The following is a 14,175-nucleotide window of genomic DNA, read 5'->3' as shown; positions in this document are numbered from 1 at the left end:
CTTTGTAAGTTGGGATGGTGCCCAGACCTGTAAAATTAATTTTAGTTATTGTAGTTACTATGGTGCTGCTTACTGTAATGGATTTGAAGTCTTCTTAAGACACTCAGTCTTGCTGGATGGATTCTGCTGAAATCAAAGTCTGGTTATAGTTGCATTTACAGTCTTGTTGCACACAGAAGCATACAGAATGTACACTAATAAAAAAATATACTTTGCAGCACCAAACTCAGAGCAGTAACAAATAGCTTTTTATAACAAACTATACTTACTAATGTTGCAACTCTTAGTTATTGTTCTACTTTACTTCTCAGTCAGCATGGATATTATAACATTTACCTTGGGACAAATGTATCCCTACCAATACCCCTAACATAACTGGATTAATACAGATCTTTATATACAATTTTAGTCATGCACACACATATACATTTCCTCTTGGTATTCTATTTTGGAGAATTGCTCATCCTGTAGAAACGATACTGATTGTTGCAGATGTTGACACAAATGCTGATTTAATGATATTATTTTTAAGCTTCCTTGTTTAACAATGTCCTGTCACATTTTTGCTGAATTTATAAGAGGCCAGCTTTTCTGACAGTGTGAACATTGTGTTTTTGCCTTTAGTATTCTATTTGGATCTTTGTATAAGAACATCTGTTCTTGTGCAAATGCTGATAAGTGCAGAAAAGCATGTTTTTAAGGAAACACATTGGTAACAGTGTCATATGATAGAAACATGTCCTGTAGAAACAATACTGATTGTTGCAGATGCTGACACAAATGCTGACTTGATATTATTTTTAAGCTTCCTTGTTTAACAATGTCCTGTCACATTTTTGCTGAATTTATAAGAGGCCAGCTTTTCTGACATTGTGAACATCCTGTTTTTGTCTAGTATCCTATTTGGATCTTTGTATAAGAACATCTGTTCTTGTGCAAATGCTGGTAAGTGTAGAAAAGCATGTTTTTTAAGGAAAGACATTGTAACAGTGTCATATGATAGAAACATATCCTGTTGTCCATTCTTTAAAAAAACAGATTTTACATTTTTGCTCTGACTGACAATGAAATGCATACATCCTGTTTTTAAGTCTGTAAGGAAAGATGCCCATTCAGCAGATTCCTTATTTTCCAAGTTACAGTCATTTAGTATGGATGCTAATCACATATTGCTAAACTCTATTTCTACATTTAAGCCAGCTTTATCTTATACCTTATTTATGTTGCATATTTGTAGCAAAGTTACTTTCAACCTTAGTATATTGTTGAGCACACTCTAACAAGACCAATAGGACAGAGGTTAAGGTACAGGATTACCATCTGATAGACCTGGGTTTGAAACCTGGTTGGGGCACAAATGGGCAGCATTATCTACATGGAAGAAAGGCCTGATGATCTACTTTTGTAATATGCCACAAAAACCCTATGGGGCCTACCCATATAGTCACCATGAGTCGATTTTAACATGAGGGCATCTAACTACTTAAAAGTTTATAAGGTATATATGAAGGCCAGAATGGGTGAGGTGGTATGTGATAAAGAAGCTGATGTGGATATGCTGTCTGGTGCCTGAATATGCTGAGTTGGCTCTGGGTATGGGTGGATGCCACCACTAAGTTCTATGGTTATGGAAGTATGATGGTACAGGCAGAGGCATTTTTGATTGTATGTTTAATACCCAATTTGTGAATAAATGTCTACTGTTTTGGGATAATTTATTAACTGACCTCTGCCTAATACAGCTGGAGAAATTGTACCTGCTATTCATTAACTAATGATGCATATTATCATAATTTTTGTATTTTTGTAAACATTTAAACAAACTAGATACATATGCACAATGATTTAGCCTCATGGGAAACTCACAACAGAATCAATAGAAATGCTGGTTTTAGTATGTCTGTAGTTTGAGTGGTTGTTGACATATTGTAGATTGCTTACAAAGAATAAAATATATAATTTACTGTGCTTATTGTGACTTACAAAATCAATTTTAAGACTTGGAATCAAATAAATGTTACCACTATAAAGCTGACATTATGGTGCACATTTTATTCTACTTTAGTTACACTTATAATTCCAGAGATATGAATATTTGTGCTGTGAGTTCATAATTTGCTCCATTGTCAGTTACAGTACAAATTTCCATAGCTCAAGTGGGGTCAGTCTTTATTAATTTGTGGTGCAATCTACCACAGTAACAGAACAGAGAAGCTAATCTGGGACTGGTCAGGTACTAAACTGGTGTCAGGGGTCTTTTTAGGGAAGAAGACGGAGTAGCTCCTTACCATTAACTTTGTGAAGTGCACACAGTCCTGCTTAACTTGTTAACAGTCCTTGGACAGAGCCAGTGTAAGGGTTGTTTCACAATGCTCCATTTATTGGCTCATGTAAAGGACTGTGTATGTCCCTGTGTGTGCCAGTGTTTGTGACGCAAAAATGAACTTTGGATCATTTTCTTGCTTTATTATACTTATAGCAGCCATTTGCTATATGCAGTAATTTTGTTTGATGACATCTCTATTAGCAAAAAGTAGCTAGTTACATCACTTATGCTTGATTATAAAATGGAGAAATAAAATGTATATTCCAAAAACAAAGGAAAGTATGGGCTATTAGTCAGAAAGAAACTGGCATTGAATTTATTTATTGATTCATTCATTCATTCAATTTTATTTATTTTATTTTTTTTTTTGTTTTGCTTTTCTCATAGTGAATGATTTTATGCTGTGAGACAAAAAAATATTTTCTGGGCTAACCTTGTGTATGTACCCCTCTAGACAGTTTGCTTGTATATTCAGTTTTTTATTGCATTTGTTCTTTTTTAATGGCTGTTAACTGGAAGTGTGCATTCCCTGCATCAACCATTGGCCAATTCATCAATCTTAGGACTTTCTATATTCTTAAGATGATTGCTTTAGAGATTACAGGAAAAGACTAGTAAAGAAATGCAGGAGATAGGACTATAAATGCATTTCTTTAATCAAATTAACTCTAGCATGTGACATCCATAATCAACATTCTACTAGTTTATTTGTAAAATAGCAGAAAGGGAAATGTCTTTTTGTGAAAGATTATTTTGGGACCCAAAGCCCTTACTAACATTTTCCTTAGTATAAGATTTTTTTGATCATTGTTCTGATAATCACAGAGTTGTGAAATGAACTGGAGAATGAGTTTAGCTGGGAAAGTTATCTTGTAACCTTTCTAATGAGGTAACACTTTAAGAAATTTCCATATCCACCCACTGACACCAACCAAAGTGGCCCCACCTGCTCACTGAAATGCTTCCTTATTATTCAGCTGTGCTTTTTTTCTACTGCATTCACAGTATTCATTCCTCCACCCTCATGCTTCCTCCCTATACTATATGCCCACTCTGCTCCTAACTTGCATCTCCCATTTTTTTAATTCCTAAGCCCTGATGCTTGATACAAAACTAGCCCTTCCAGGTCAGTTTGCTTATGTTATTGCCTAGTCATCAATTTATTTATAGTTATGTTCCTGCCAAATCTGATGAGATATCACAGGTAGGTACTAGGCTATCGGCCCAAGGGCCTAAGTAAGCCTAGCCAACAAGGTTCCCTGGCTCACGCCACTGTCGAGCAGAGCCACAGAAGTGATCCCTGGGGTGTATTTCCTATTTCCCATCCACTTATAAAGATTTTTCTTGAAGAGTGCTAATGAGGAACTTTGCTTGACATAGATGGGTAGCTTGTTCCAGAGTATGGGAAGTCTCTGGGGCAGGAATCTATCCCTCCAGCATGTCCTGTTTATTGTGGTGACAAGGTTTAGGTCCCTAGACTGTGTAGCTCGGAGGGATTGGGATTTCATTAGGTGTAGCATGTCCAACAGCTCTGGGTTTGACATAGCTTTATATGTTAGGCAGAGATCACCTCGGAGTAGGCAATATGCTATGGAGTAAATCTGGAGTTTTTTGAGACAGTCAGTGTAGGCCGTCTGTTTGAGGCCAGTAATCCTCTTTGTGAGGTACTTCTGTGGCCTTTCCAGCTGCTGCAGATGTCTTGTGAGATACATTCCAAAAGGAGCATTGTACTCTATAATGGGTCTAATGAGTGTCAAGTAGAGGGGAACTATGACCTATTTTTTCCTAGATGAGAACCCCTTAGTGATGAGGTGTGCCATGTAGAAGGATTTCCTGACTACTGTGGTGATGTGATTATCAAAGGAGAGACTACTGTCCATCTGGGTCCCCAGGTCTCTTATCACACATTCGGCATTAAGTAGACTGCTGCCTATGTGGTAGTTCATGGGTACAGAGTTTTTACCAAAGGGGATGACAATGCACTTTTTGGCACTGAGCTTAAGGCCATGGCTCTGACACCAGGCATCTGTCTCAGTGAGGCCCTTCTGTAGGATGTCCACATCATTTGGGGACTCAACTATGGCTCCTATTTGCAGTCATCTGCAAACTTCATTAGCCAAAGGCCTTCTGTGTTAGCCTGTACTTCAGAGAAGTAGATACCAAACAGGAGAGGTCCCAGGAATGAACCCTGTGGTACTCCACTTGTCACTGGTTTGAAGTCAGATTTGGAGTCTGCAACTTTTACAGTGTGGGTTCTGTCAGTGAGCCAATTGGCAACCCATCTTGTGATGTAGGGATTTATACCTAGTTTAGTGAGTTTAGCTATAATTCCAGAATGGGGGATGGTGTCAAAAGCCTTGGTGAGCTCAAGATAGGCTGTGTGAACCACCTTACCCTCGTCTACAGCTTTGGTGACTGCCTCAAAGAAGTCAATCAGGTTCAGGAGGCATGATCTGGCTTTCACAAACCCGAACCAGGTGGGGTCCAAAGTTTGGAGGTTACCAATTTCTTTGTTTATGAGTTCCATGATGATACATTCCATGGCCTTACAGACCAGGCTCATCAGGCTAATAGGGTGATAGTTCCCAGGATCAATGGTGGAACCACCTTTGTGGAGTGGGATAACTGTTGCTGTGCGCCATTATGTGGGCACAAAGCCTGATGTGAGACTATGATGGAACATGGTGCTTAGGTGGGGAGCCAGTTCATTCTGAAGTTCATGTAAAACACAGCCTGGGATGTTGTCCAGTCCCATGGATGTTGTGTTTTTGGCTTTAGAGAGTGAAGCTTTTACCTGCATAGTTGTGATTACAGGGACTCTGCATTCTTCCTGTATAGATATGGGCCATTTAGGGGGTGAAGGGGGGGGGGTAAAGTTAGCACTAAACCTATCTGCCAGGATGTTGACAATATCAGTTGGTTCTGTAATTTTCATGCTGTTGTGCTGTAACTCAGAGCAGATCTGGGTGTTGCCATTGAGATTCTTGACATAGCTATATAATATTTTGTGGTTGTCCCTAGAATCAGTGGTGATTTTGTTTTCATAGCTAGCTTTGGAGGATCTTATAAGGGATCTCAGCTTCTTACTGAGGCTGACTAGGGAACTCCTCCACTCATGGGATTTTACTCTCTTTTGCAACAGTTTCTTCCTTCCATTGTAGAGTTTATTTATGGCTGGGGACCACCAGATTGGCTTCTTTTTTGGAGGCTAGTGTCTTGGTTCTGTTTGGGATAGCACGATCCATGCATGCGTGTAAGTGCTTATAGAGTGCATTTGTGTAGGATTCAGCAGCCTTAACTGTATTCTCCATCTGCATGGGTGTCATTAAGTTCACCACTTCTGTCTTAAGAAGTATGAAGTTGGCTTTGGAGAAATTTTTTACCATGGTTTCCTTAATGGGGGTGGGGGCGGGATGTGGATATCTAGGGTGATTAGCTTATGGTCGGATCTGACCAATGTGGAGTTGACTTCAGGTGTAGAACACCGGTCACTCATGTTGATAATGACTAGGTCTAGGATATTGTTGCCCCTGGTGGGGATGTGGATAAGTTGATCCAGGGCATTGGAATTTATGAATTTCAGAAAGCATTGAGCAAAGGAGTTGGTACATGAGTAGTTTTCCCAGTTAATGGTGGGGTAGTTGAAATCAACCATTATTAGGGTGTTTGGTTGAACCCTAATATTTTCCAGTATATCAAGAAAAGAGGAGTGGGAATCCTGGGGCATGATGGGGGATCTGTAGCAAGCTACAATTGGATTGCAGTTTTGTCCACAGTTAGTTGCACTTGGATAACCTCGGATGCATTATGCTGAGCAACTAGCCTGGAGGTGTGAATATCCTTAATGAACATGGACACACCTCCGCCTTTGGTTTTCCGGTCCAGGTTAGGTGGTTGAAAAGTGTGGTATGAGTTATAGCATGATAATGCATGGGTGCTCTCTGGAGCCTTGAACCAGGCCTCAGTCACTGCACAGATATCGATGTTCTCCATTTTAAGGAGTGCCTCGAGGGAGTGCATTTTGAGATTTAGACTTCTAGCATTGAGTAGCATTACCCTCAGTTTTTGCTTGCCTGTTCCTGTTACGGTGGTGAATTTGTCATTTGAACCTTGCCTAAAAAAGGCACTATAGGGGCAGCAAGAGCCTTATCCAGTATCCGGAATCCCAAAGGTGACAGGTGCAGGCCATCTCTGGCAAAGCATTATGGTCTGTCGATCAAATCATCCCAGGCAGACAGATACTGGATTCCCTTAGAATGACACCAGAAGCTTAGCCAATTATTGAAGTCAATCATTTTGTCCATGTACTGCGGTATCATTCTGGGTGATGGCAGGATGCTACTCAGGGCTAGGGTCATACCTGCCTTGGCTACAAGATCGGAGAGCTCTTCCATGTCTCTTTTCATGTAGTCTAGGGAGGTACATCTCAGGTCATTCACACCAACATGGACAATGACAGAGTCATATTTGCACTTGTTGTGGAGTGACCTGAGTGCTGGGTTATGTGGTGGATCTTGGCACCTGACAGGCAGCTGACAGTAACCTTCTCCTTGTTTAGCCTGGTGAGTGGGACATCAGTGTGACTATAGAGTCACCTATGACTAGTGTGTTGGGTATGTTGTTTTGCCTTATGGGCTGTGGTTGAGTGGTACACTGAGTCTGTGGGCTATGTGTCATTTGGGTTGTGTTGGGGGGGTGGAGATTGCTTGTGTTTCTGCTTTGGAGGTCTCTGTTGCTTGAGCAGATTATTATTGAGAGCCTCCGCAAATGTTTTTGTGTTTCTATGTGTAGATTTTGGTGGTGTAGGTTTAGTGGGACTATGTGATGAGTGTGGTGTGGTGAAAGTGTTTACCTTCTCCTCTTGACTGTCAAGTTCAGTCTTGGTTGGAGAGATCTTTACCTCCGGTTTGGCTAGTTAAGTGCATTTCTCACAGGTTGTGGTGTTGGGTGGTAGGAGGAGAGGGTTGTCTGTGTACATGAGGCAACTGCTACATTGCCACAAGATACCCAGATTCATCAGATAGACAGGAAAGAACACTGGGAGATGACTCTTGGACATGCCTGAATAAAAAACTACTTTCCTCTAGACAAGTGATGAAAGTGAGTATAACAGCAGTTTTTCTCTAAGCAAGTGAGGAAAGTAAGTACAAAAACTGTTTTCCTAAAGAGGAAGGATGAGTGCTGTAGTAATTTCTAGCTTATTTAGTGCTAACAGCAAGTTCTGAACAAGTGCTGAGTACAAATAATCAATTTCAGGTGCTCAAACTAAGAATATGTACCTGGATCTTGTGGTAGATAGGCTACCTAGTGCTTATCACTCCCACTGATAAGCTAGAATGCTTCCCTCCAACACAGAAAGGCTTGGGAGGCTCACAAGCTTACAAACAGTCCTGGATACAGCAAATCTGTATCTCTCTGTAGTTATTTATTTTTCCATTTAATTGTTTCATAGAATACTGTGGTCTCTCTCTGTCTCTGCAGTTAGTGGGGGCTATTGTGTTTCACTTCATTGATATTCAGTGCTAAACTCTTAGCCTAGAGGGTTTCTCTGTATTTATAAGTGAGTCATCTTTGAATTTATTACTGCTCAATACCTGAGTTGTTTGGCTTCTGCTACATACCTACAATCAACTGCATTACTAGCTGAGTTACGTACAAACTTGCAGTGTTAAAGATTGTACTGCATTTCATTTTTCTGTCTATTTATTTGTTTCATTGAATAGTGTGTCTGTGTCTCTCTGTAGTTATTTATTTTTCTATTTAACTATTTCATAGAATACTGTGATCTCTCTCTGTCTCTGCAGTTGGTGGGGGATATTGTGTTTCACTTCATTGATATTCAGTGTTTAACTCTTAGCCTAGAGGGTTTCTCTGTATTTATAAGTGAGTCATCTTTGAATTTATTACTGCTCAATACCTGAGTTGTTTGGCTTCTGCTACATACCTACAATCAACTGCATTACTAGCTGAGTTAAGTACAAACTTGCAGTGTTAAAGATTGTACTCCATTTCATTTTTCTGTCTATTTAATTGTTTTATTGAATATTGTGTCTGTGTCTCTCTGTAGTTATTTATTTTTCTATTTAATTGTTTCACAGAATACTGTGGTGTCTCTGTCTCTGCAGTTAGTTTCCCACTCGCCCTCCCTGTTGTTGTTTTGGTATTAAACTTGGTGGCTTTGAAATTGCCCACCCCTCGTATAAATTTTTGTTTGAACACTCCTCCAGGGTCTATCTCATTTGCTCACTCAACTAAGTACAGTGAGATCATATTTTGACTTTAGGCACTCCTACCAGTCCCATCTATTCACCTCTATCCCAGCTCTATTCCAGTCTAGTGTCACTAGCTCACTCTACCTAATACAGAGAGAACATTTGTAAAGGGCAAGCCACCTAGGTCCTTAATTTTGAATTATCTTCTGTTTTTCCTTTTTCCCTTTTCACTTTCCAAAAACAATCTAAGCTTGTTTCCTACCTTTCCTGTAACTAGTCTAGTCCAGATACAGATTTGCTGTAGCCAGGACTGTTTGTTAACTTCTGAGCCCCCAAAGCCTTTCTGTGTTGGTAGGAAGTCTTCTAGTGTATCAGTGGGAGTGGTAAGCACTAGGTAGCTTATCTACCACAAGAGAGGTTTCTGGCCCAGAAATTGTAGTTTATTGGCCATTTGGGCAGTTTTTCCATCTCTCTCAACCATCTAGTTTAAAAGCCTGCATTTGCACTTTTTTCTCACCTTTCCTGTAACTAGTCTAGTCCAGATACAGATTTGCTGTATCCAGGACTGTTTGTAAGCGTCTGAGCTCCCAAAGCCTTTCTGTGTGTTGGAGGGAATCCTTCTAGCTTATCAGTGGGAGTGGTAAGCACTAGGCAGCCTATCTACCACAAGAGTGGTTTCTGGTCCAGAAATTGTGGTTTATTGGCCGTTTGGGCAGTTTTTCATCTCTCTCAACTTTCTAGTTTAAAAGCCTGCGTTTGTGCTTCTTTCCCACCTTTCCTGTAACTAGTCTAGTCCAGATATAGATTTGCTGTATCCAGGACTGTTTGTGAGCTTCTGAGCTCCCAAAACCTTTCTGTGTTGGAGGAAAGCCTTCTAGCTTATCAGTGGGAGTGGTAAGCACTAGGCAGCCTATCTACCACAAGAGTGGTTTCTAGCCCAGAAATTGTGGTTTATTGGCCATTTGGGCAGTATTTCCATCTCTTTCAACTTTCTGGTTTAAAAGCATGTATTTGCACTTGTTCCCCACCTTTCCTGTAACTAGTCTTGTCCAGATACAGATTTGCTGTATCCAGGACTGTTTGTAAGCTTCTGAGTCCCCCAAGCCTTTCTGTGTTAGAGGGAAGCCCTATAGCATATCAGTGGGAGTGGTAAGCACTAGGTAGCCTATCTACCACAAGAGTGGTTTCTGGCCCAGAAATTGTAGTTTATTGGCCATTTGGCAGTTTTTCCATCTCTTTCAGCTTACTACAATTATATTGTCTTTAATTGTTTTGCTTTATTCTTTGTACTAAAGAATGAATTAATTCATTAAAAGGCCTGGATTGTGTGATATAGTCTAAGCATGCTGCATTTTGGTAATATGTTTTAGCAATGCCTTTTTTACAGCCTCCAGTAACTGCAAAGGGGTTGCCATTTGTCAGGCTATACAGTCTGCATTATTTGGAATTGGGATTATTTGGAATGAAGAGGGGTTTGCATACTACTTAATGTCTTTACCTTAGGGATACATGGTAGAGGGTTTGATTCTGTTCTCTGATTACTGACTAGGCTTATAATAGTCTGCAGACTGATAGCCTAGTATTTGCCTATGAATCTATATTAATTCACAGGCATGAAAATAAAGGATATAGAGATAGGGTAGAAATGGAGAGGGGAGATGATTGAGTACTAGATGAGTTTTAGGTGATAAAATACTGTAAGAAGAATATTGCCTTAGGAAAGCTGATCCTATGTCTAAAAGCAGTGGAGGCTGAAAGAAAGTAAACGAATGTCAAGTAACAGTAAGAAAGATTGGTTCAAATGATGTCACATGATCAAATTGACCATAATGCAAATCAGCACAAACAAAGGGATTTATCATCCAATAAAAAATGCCATAAAAGGCATATCATTTGCTACCATCAAATGAACCTTAGTCCCTGTGACAGGAGTTCCACATAGCCAAGATGTAGACTCTCTAGAAGAAACTACACTCTTCTTCACAGTTTTATGTGCTGAGAGCCCAGACTTTTGTGGGGTCTCCCAACTATAGCAAACTGCTTTGGTTATATAATCAATGACTAAATCACAGGCAGTGATGATGTGAGGAGAAGAAGAAGCCCAAAGATCAATAATACTGTCACCACCTTAAAAAATATACACACACACACACACACATATATATATATATATATATATATATATATATATATATATATGTATGTATATATATCTTACCCACTCTGAAAAATTGACTTGAACTACAAGTACATTGGCAGAATAAGCAAAGAAGTGTAGCTCCTTGATATTGCTAATTTGGCCCTAATTCAGCATCTGGGCTCTTGATTGTAATCATATTTGCTGAATCCCTTGGCTCTGATAAGTCTGATAAATAAGCCCTGACTTTTCCTGCTTGGGCCTTATAACATACACTTGTCCTAGAGACTTTGGATAACTAACCTAGTTAAATATTTTTGTCTGAGTGTGGTGCTGTTAATACATGAAAATAAATAGGTGGAAAGACAGTAAGAGTCCAAAAAAGATGCAGTATGGCAGAACTAATAAAGAGTGTCAATGATATGAGTATGCAAATGGTAGGGAAGGCAAACAACCAGGGATGTAGCATGATGTTGCAAAGCAGAGCTTTGTAATTTTATTTATTTATTTTATTTTAAATTTGTTAACCTGGGGTGTCTGATCCGAAAAGGCCCTTTTTCAGCAGAGGCCCTGGGAGAAAAGTTCCACATAAAAAATGACAGATACATTTAGATATTTAGACATGATAAGTATACACACAAATTACAACAGATATGTTTTTACAGTGATATGCAGCACATCAACAGTTACAGTGGAGAGAACAAACAAGAAAATATTAATTTAAAAATAAAGGTAATTAATAGATTTGTGGTATACAGCTGAAATTTGTAACTTAGGCAGAATATATACATAGTACACAGGTACAGTACATACATTGTAGATAGTCAGTGTTTGTGAGTAAGAGTGAAAACTATTATAAAGTACTCTTGGTTTAGTATGTGTACCTTATCCACTTTGACTAGCCTGAGGAGCAGTCATGGCACTGCCAACTTTGCTTGAGATGTTGCTTAATGAGGTTTTTAAAGGAGGCTTTGGATGATGTGTTTTGTATGTTAGTGGGGAGAGAGTTCCATTTTTTAGCCACTGAACTACTATATAGTGCGTCTCCAAAGCTATTGTAGCGGTTGGTGACTTCTAGTAGTAGTTTGCTTGATGATCTAAGAGGCCTTTTGGCTGAGTGATGTTGTACTAGGTTTTTGAGGGCAGGATACTTATTGGGGAGGTAATAGATAGAATGACAGAGGCAGAGCTGATTGTAGGTTAGGAGGTTGGGCAGTTCAAGCCAGTGGAGTTGTCTCAAAGCAGTATCGTGATGAGTTCTATATGAGCAATTTTCAGCAAAGTGGGCAATTCTGTTATAGTAGGCTTCCATTTTGTTTAGTTCAATTTTGTTGAGATTAGTCAGAATGGGAGATGCATAGAGTAGGGTGGATATAAGTTGGGAGCAAGCAATGGCTGATATTGTGTTGTTGGTAAGAAATGGTTTGATACGGTAGAGTGATCCCAGTTTGGCATGTACTTTTTTAATAGTTAAGTTGAGATGACTATCAAATTTTAGGTGGGAGTCTATGGTTATTCCCAGTAGCTTAGCCTGTGCCACTTAAAGGAGGCTTTGGATGATGTGTTTTGTATGTTAGTGGGGAGAGAGTTCCATTTTTTAGCCACTGAACTACTATATAGTGCGTCTCCAAAGCTATTGTAGCTGTTGGTGACTTCTAGTAGTAGTTTGCTTGATGATCTAAGAGGCCTTTTGGCTGAGTGATGTTGTACTAGGTTTTTGAGGGCAGGATACTTATTGGGGAGGTAATAGATAGAATGACAGAGGCAGAGCTGATTGTAGGTTAGGAGGTTGGGCAGTTCAAGCCAGTGGAGCTGTCTCAAAGCAGTATCGTGATGAGTTCTATATGAGCAATTTTCAGCAAAGTGGGCAATTCTGTTATAGTAGGCTTCCATTTTGCTTAGTTCAATTTTGTTGAGATTAGTCAGAATGGGAGATGCATAGAGTAGGGTGGATATAAGTTGGGAGCAAGCAATGGCTGATCTTGTGTTGTTGGTAAGAAATGGTTTGATACGGTAGAGTGATCCCAGTTTGGCATGTACTTTTTTAATAGTTAAGTTGAGATGACTATCAAATTTTAGGTGGGAGTCTATGGTTATTCCCAGTAGCTTAGCCTGTGCCACTGGAGCAATTGGAGTAGGATTTGTGGAGTAGATAGTGAATTGACTATTATCAGTGTTTTCATTAGAACTGGTTATAATCATAAGCTGAGTTTTCTTTGGATTGTGGATAAGTTGGAATTTGGTAAGGTAGTTTTCAACATCAGAGAATGCTAGCTGAGTTGTTTACAGGAGGGTGGGAATGTTTTGTGCAGCACAGATTAAGGTAGTATCATCTGCATACTGAATGATAGATGCATGCTTTGTGGAGATATGGAGGTCATTTGTGAAGATTGTGAATAGTAGTGGTCCTAAGATAGAACCCTGTGGGACTCCTATAGTTATTGGCAGCTGAGGAGAGAGAGAATTTTCCCATTTCACAGCTTGGTACCTGTCAGTTAAGTAGCTTTGGAACCAGGTATGAGTGGAATTTGATAGGTGATATTGGCTTAGTTTGCTTAGCAGGATTTGGTGTGAGACTGCGTCAAATGCTTTGGACATATCCAAAAAAGAGTTGATACCTGCAGGCCTTCATTTTTGAGATGGTTTACTGTGTCTGTGAAGTAGAGAAGGGTTGTAGTGGTACTATGGGCAGATCTGAAACCATGTTGAGTAGGTAACAAGATGTTGCTGTCTAGGAGATATTTTAGCACCTGGGTATGGATGCATTTTTCTAGGATTTTGGCCAGGGGGGAGAGTACAACAATGGGTCTGCAGTTATTAAGTTCAGTGGAGGTCCCACTTTTATGTATGGGTGTAACATAGGATATTTTCCAGAGTTTGGGCAGATAGTTTTCAACAACTGATCTGTTTATGAGAGTGGAGATTGGGATAGCAATAGCATCTGCTGATAGTTTCAAGAAATAGCTGGGGAGTAGGTCGGCTCCTGTTGATGAGGTTTTTAGTTTGGAGAGCATGCTTTTGATTGAAGTGGTGGAAAATGTTTTGAGGGTAAAGCTTGTATTAGTGTTATTTGTGTTGGGGGGGATAGTGAAGTTGGAACTGTCCTGTGATACTAAGGATATAATTGAGTTCACAAAGTGGGAGTTAAATTGTGTTTTGATGGAACTTTAGTGTCAGGGGTGGTTGGTTGGGAGGGTAGCCTTCTGGGTGGATTTTAGTAGTTGGTTTACATTTTTCCAAAATTTTGGGGGGTTGTGTTGGTATTTAGTTTGTCATGTCGTGTAGTAGAATATTTTTGTCCAGCCGAATGCATTTTTTGCATGGTTGCACAGTTTTTGGTACTTAGTTAGGCTTTGTGTTTCTTTGTTTTTTTTTTTGATAGTAAAGCCAGGCAGTGTCTCTGGACTTGAGGATTTCTTTGGTTTCTTTACTGAGCTAGGGGTTTGTAGAGGTTCTAACCTTGGTTTTGTGCAATGGAGCGACAGTGTCTAGGTGTTGTA

The sequence above is a fragment of the Protopterus annectens genome, chromosome 2.part0, assembly GCF_019279795.1.
Source record: "Protopterus annectens isolate FY-2018-M chromosome 2.part0, PAN1.0, whole genome shotgun sequence".
Classification (NCBI taxonomy): Eukaryota; Metazoa; Chordata; order Ceratodontiformes; family Protopteridae; genus Protopterus; species Protopterus annectens.
Note: the sequence above shows the minus strand (reverse complement) of the source record.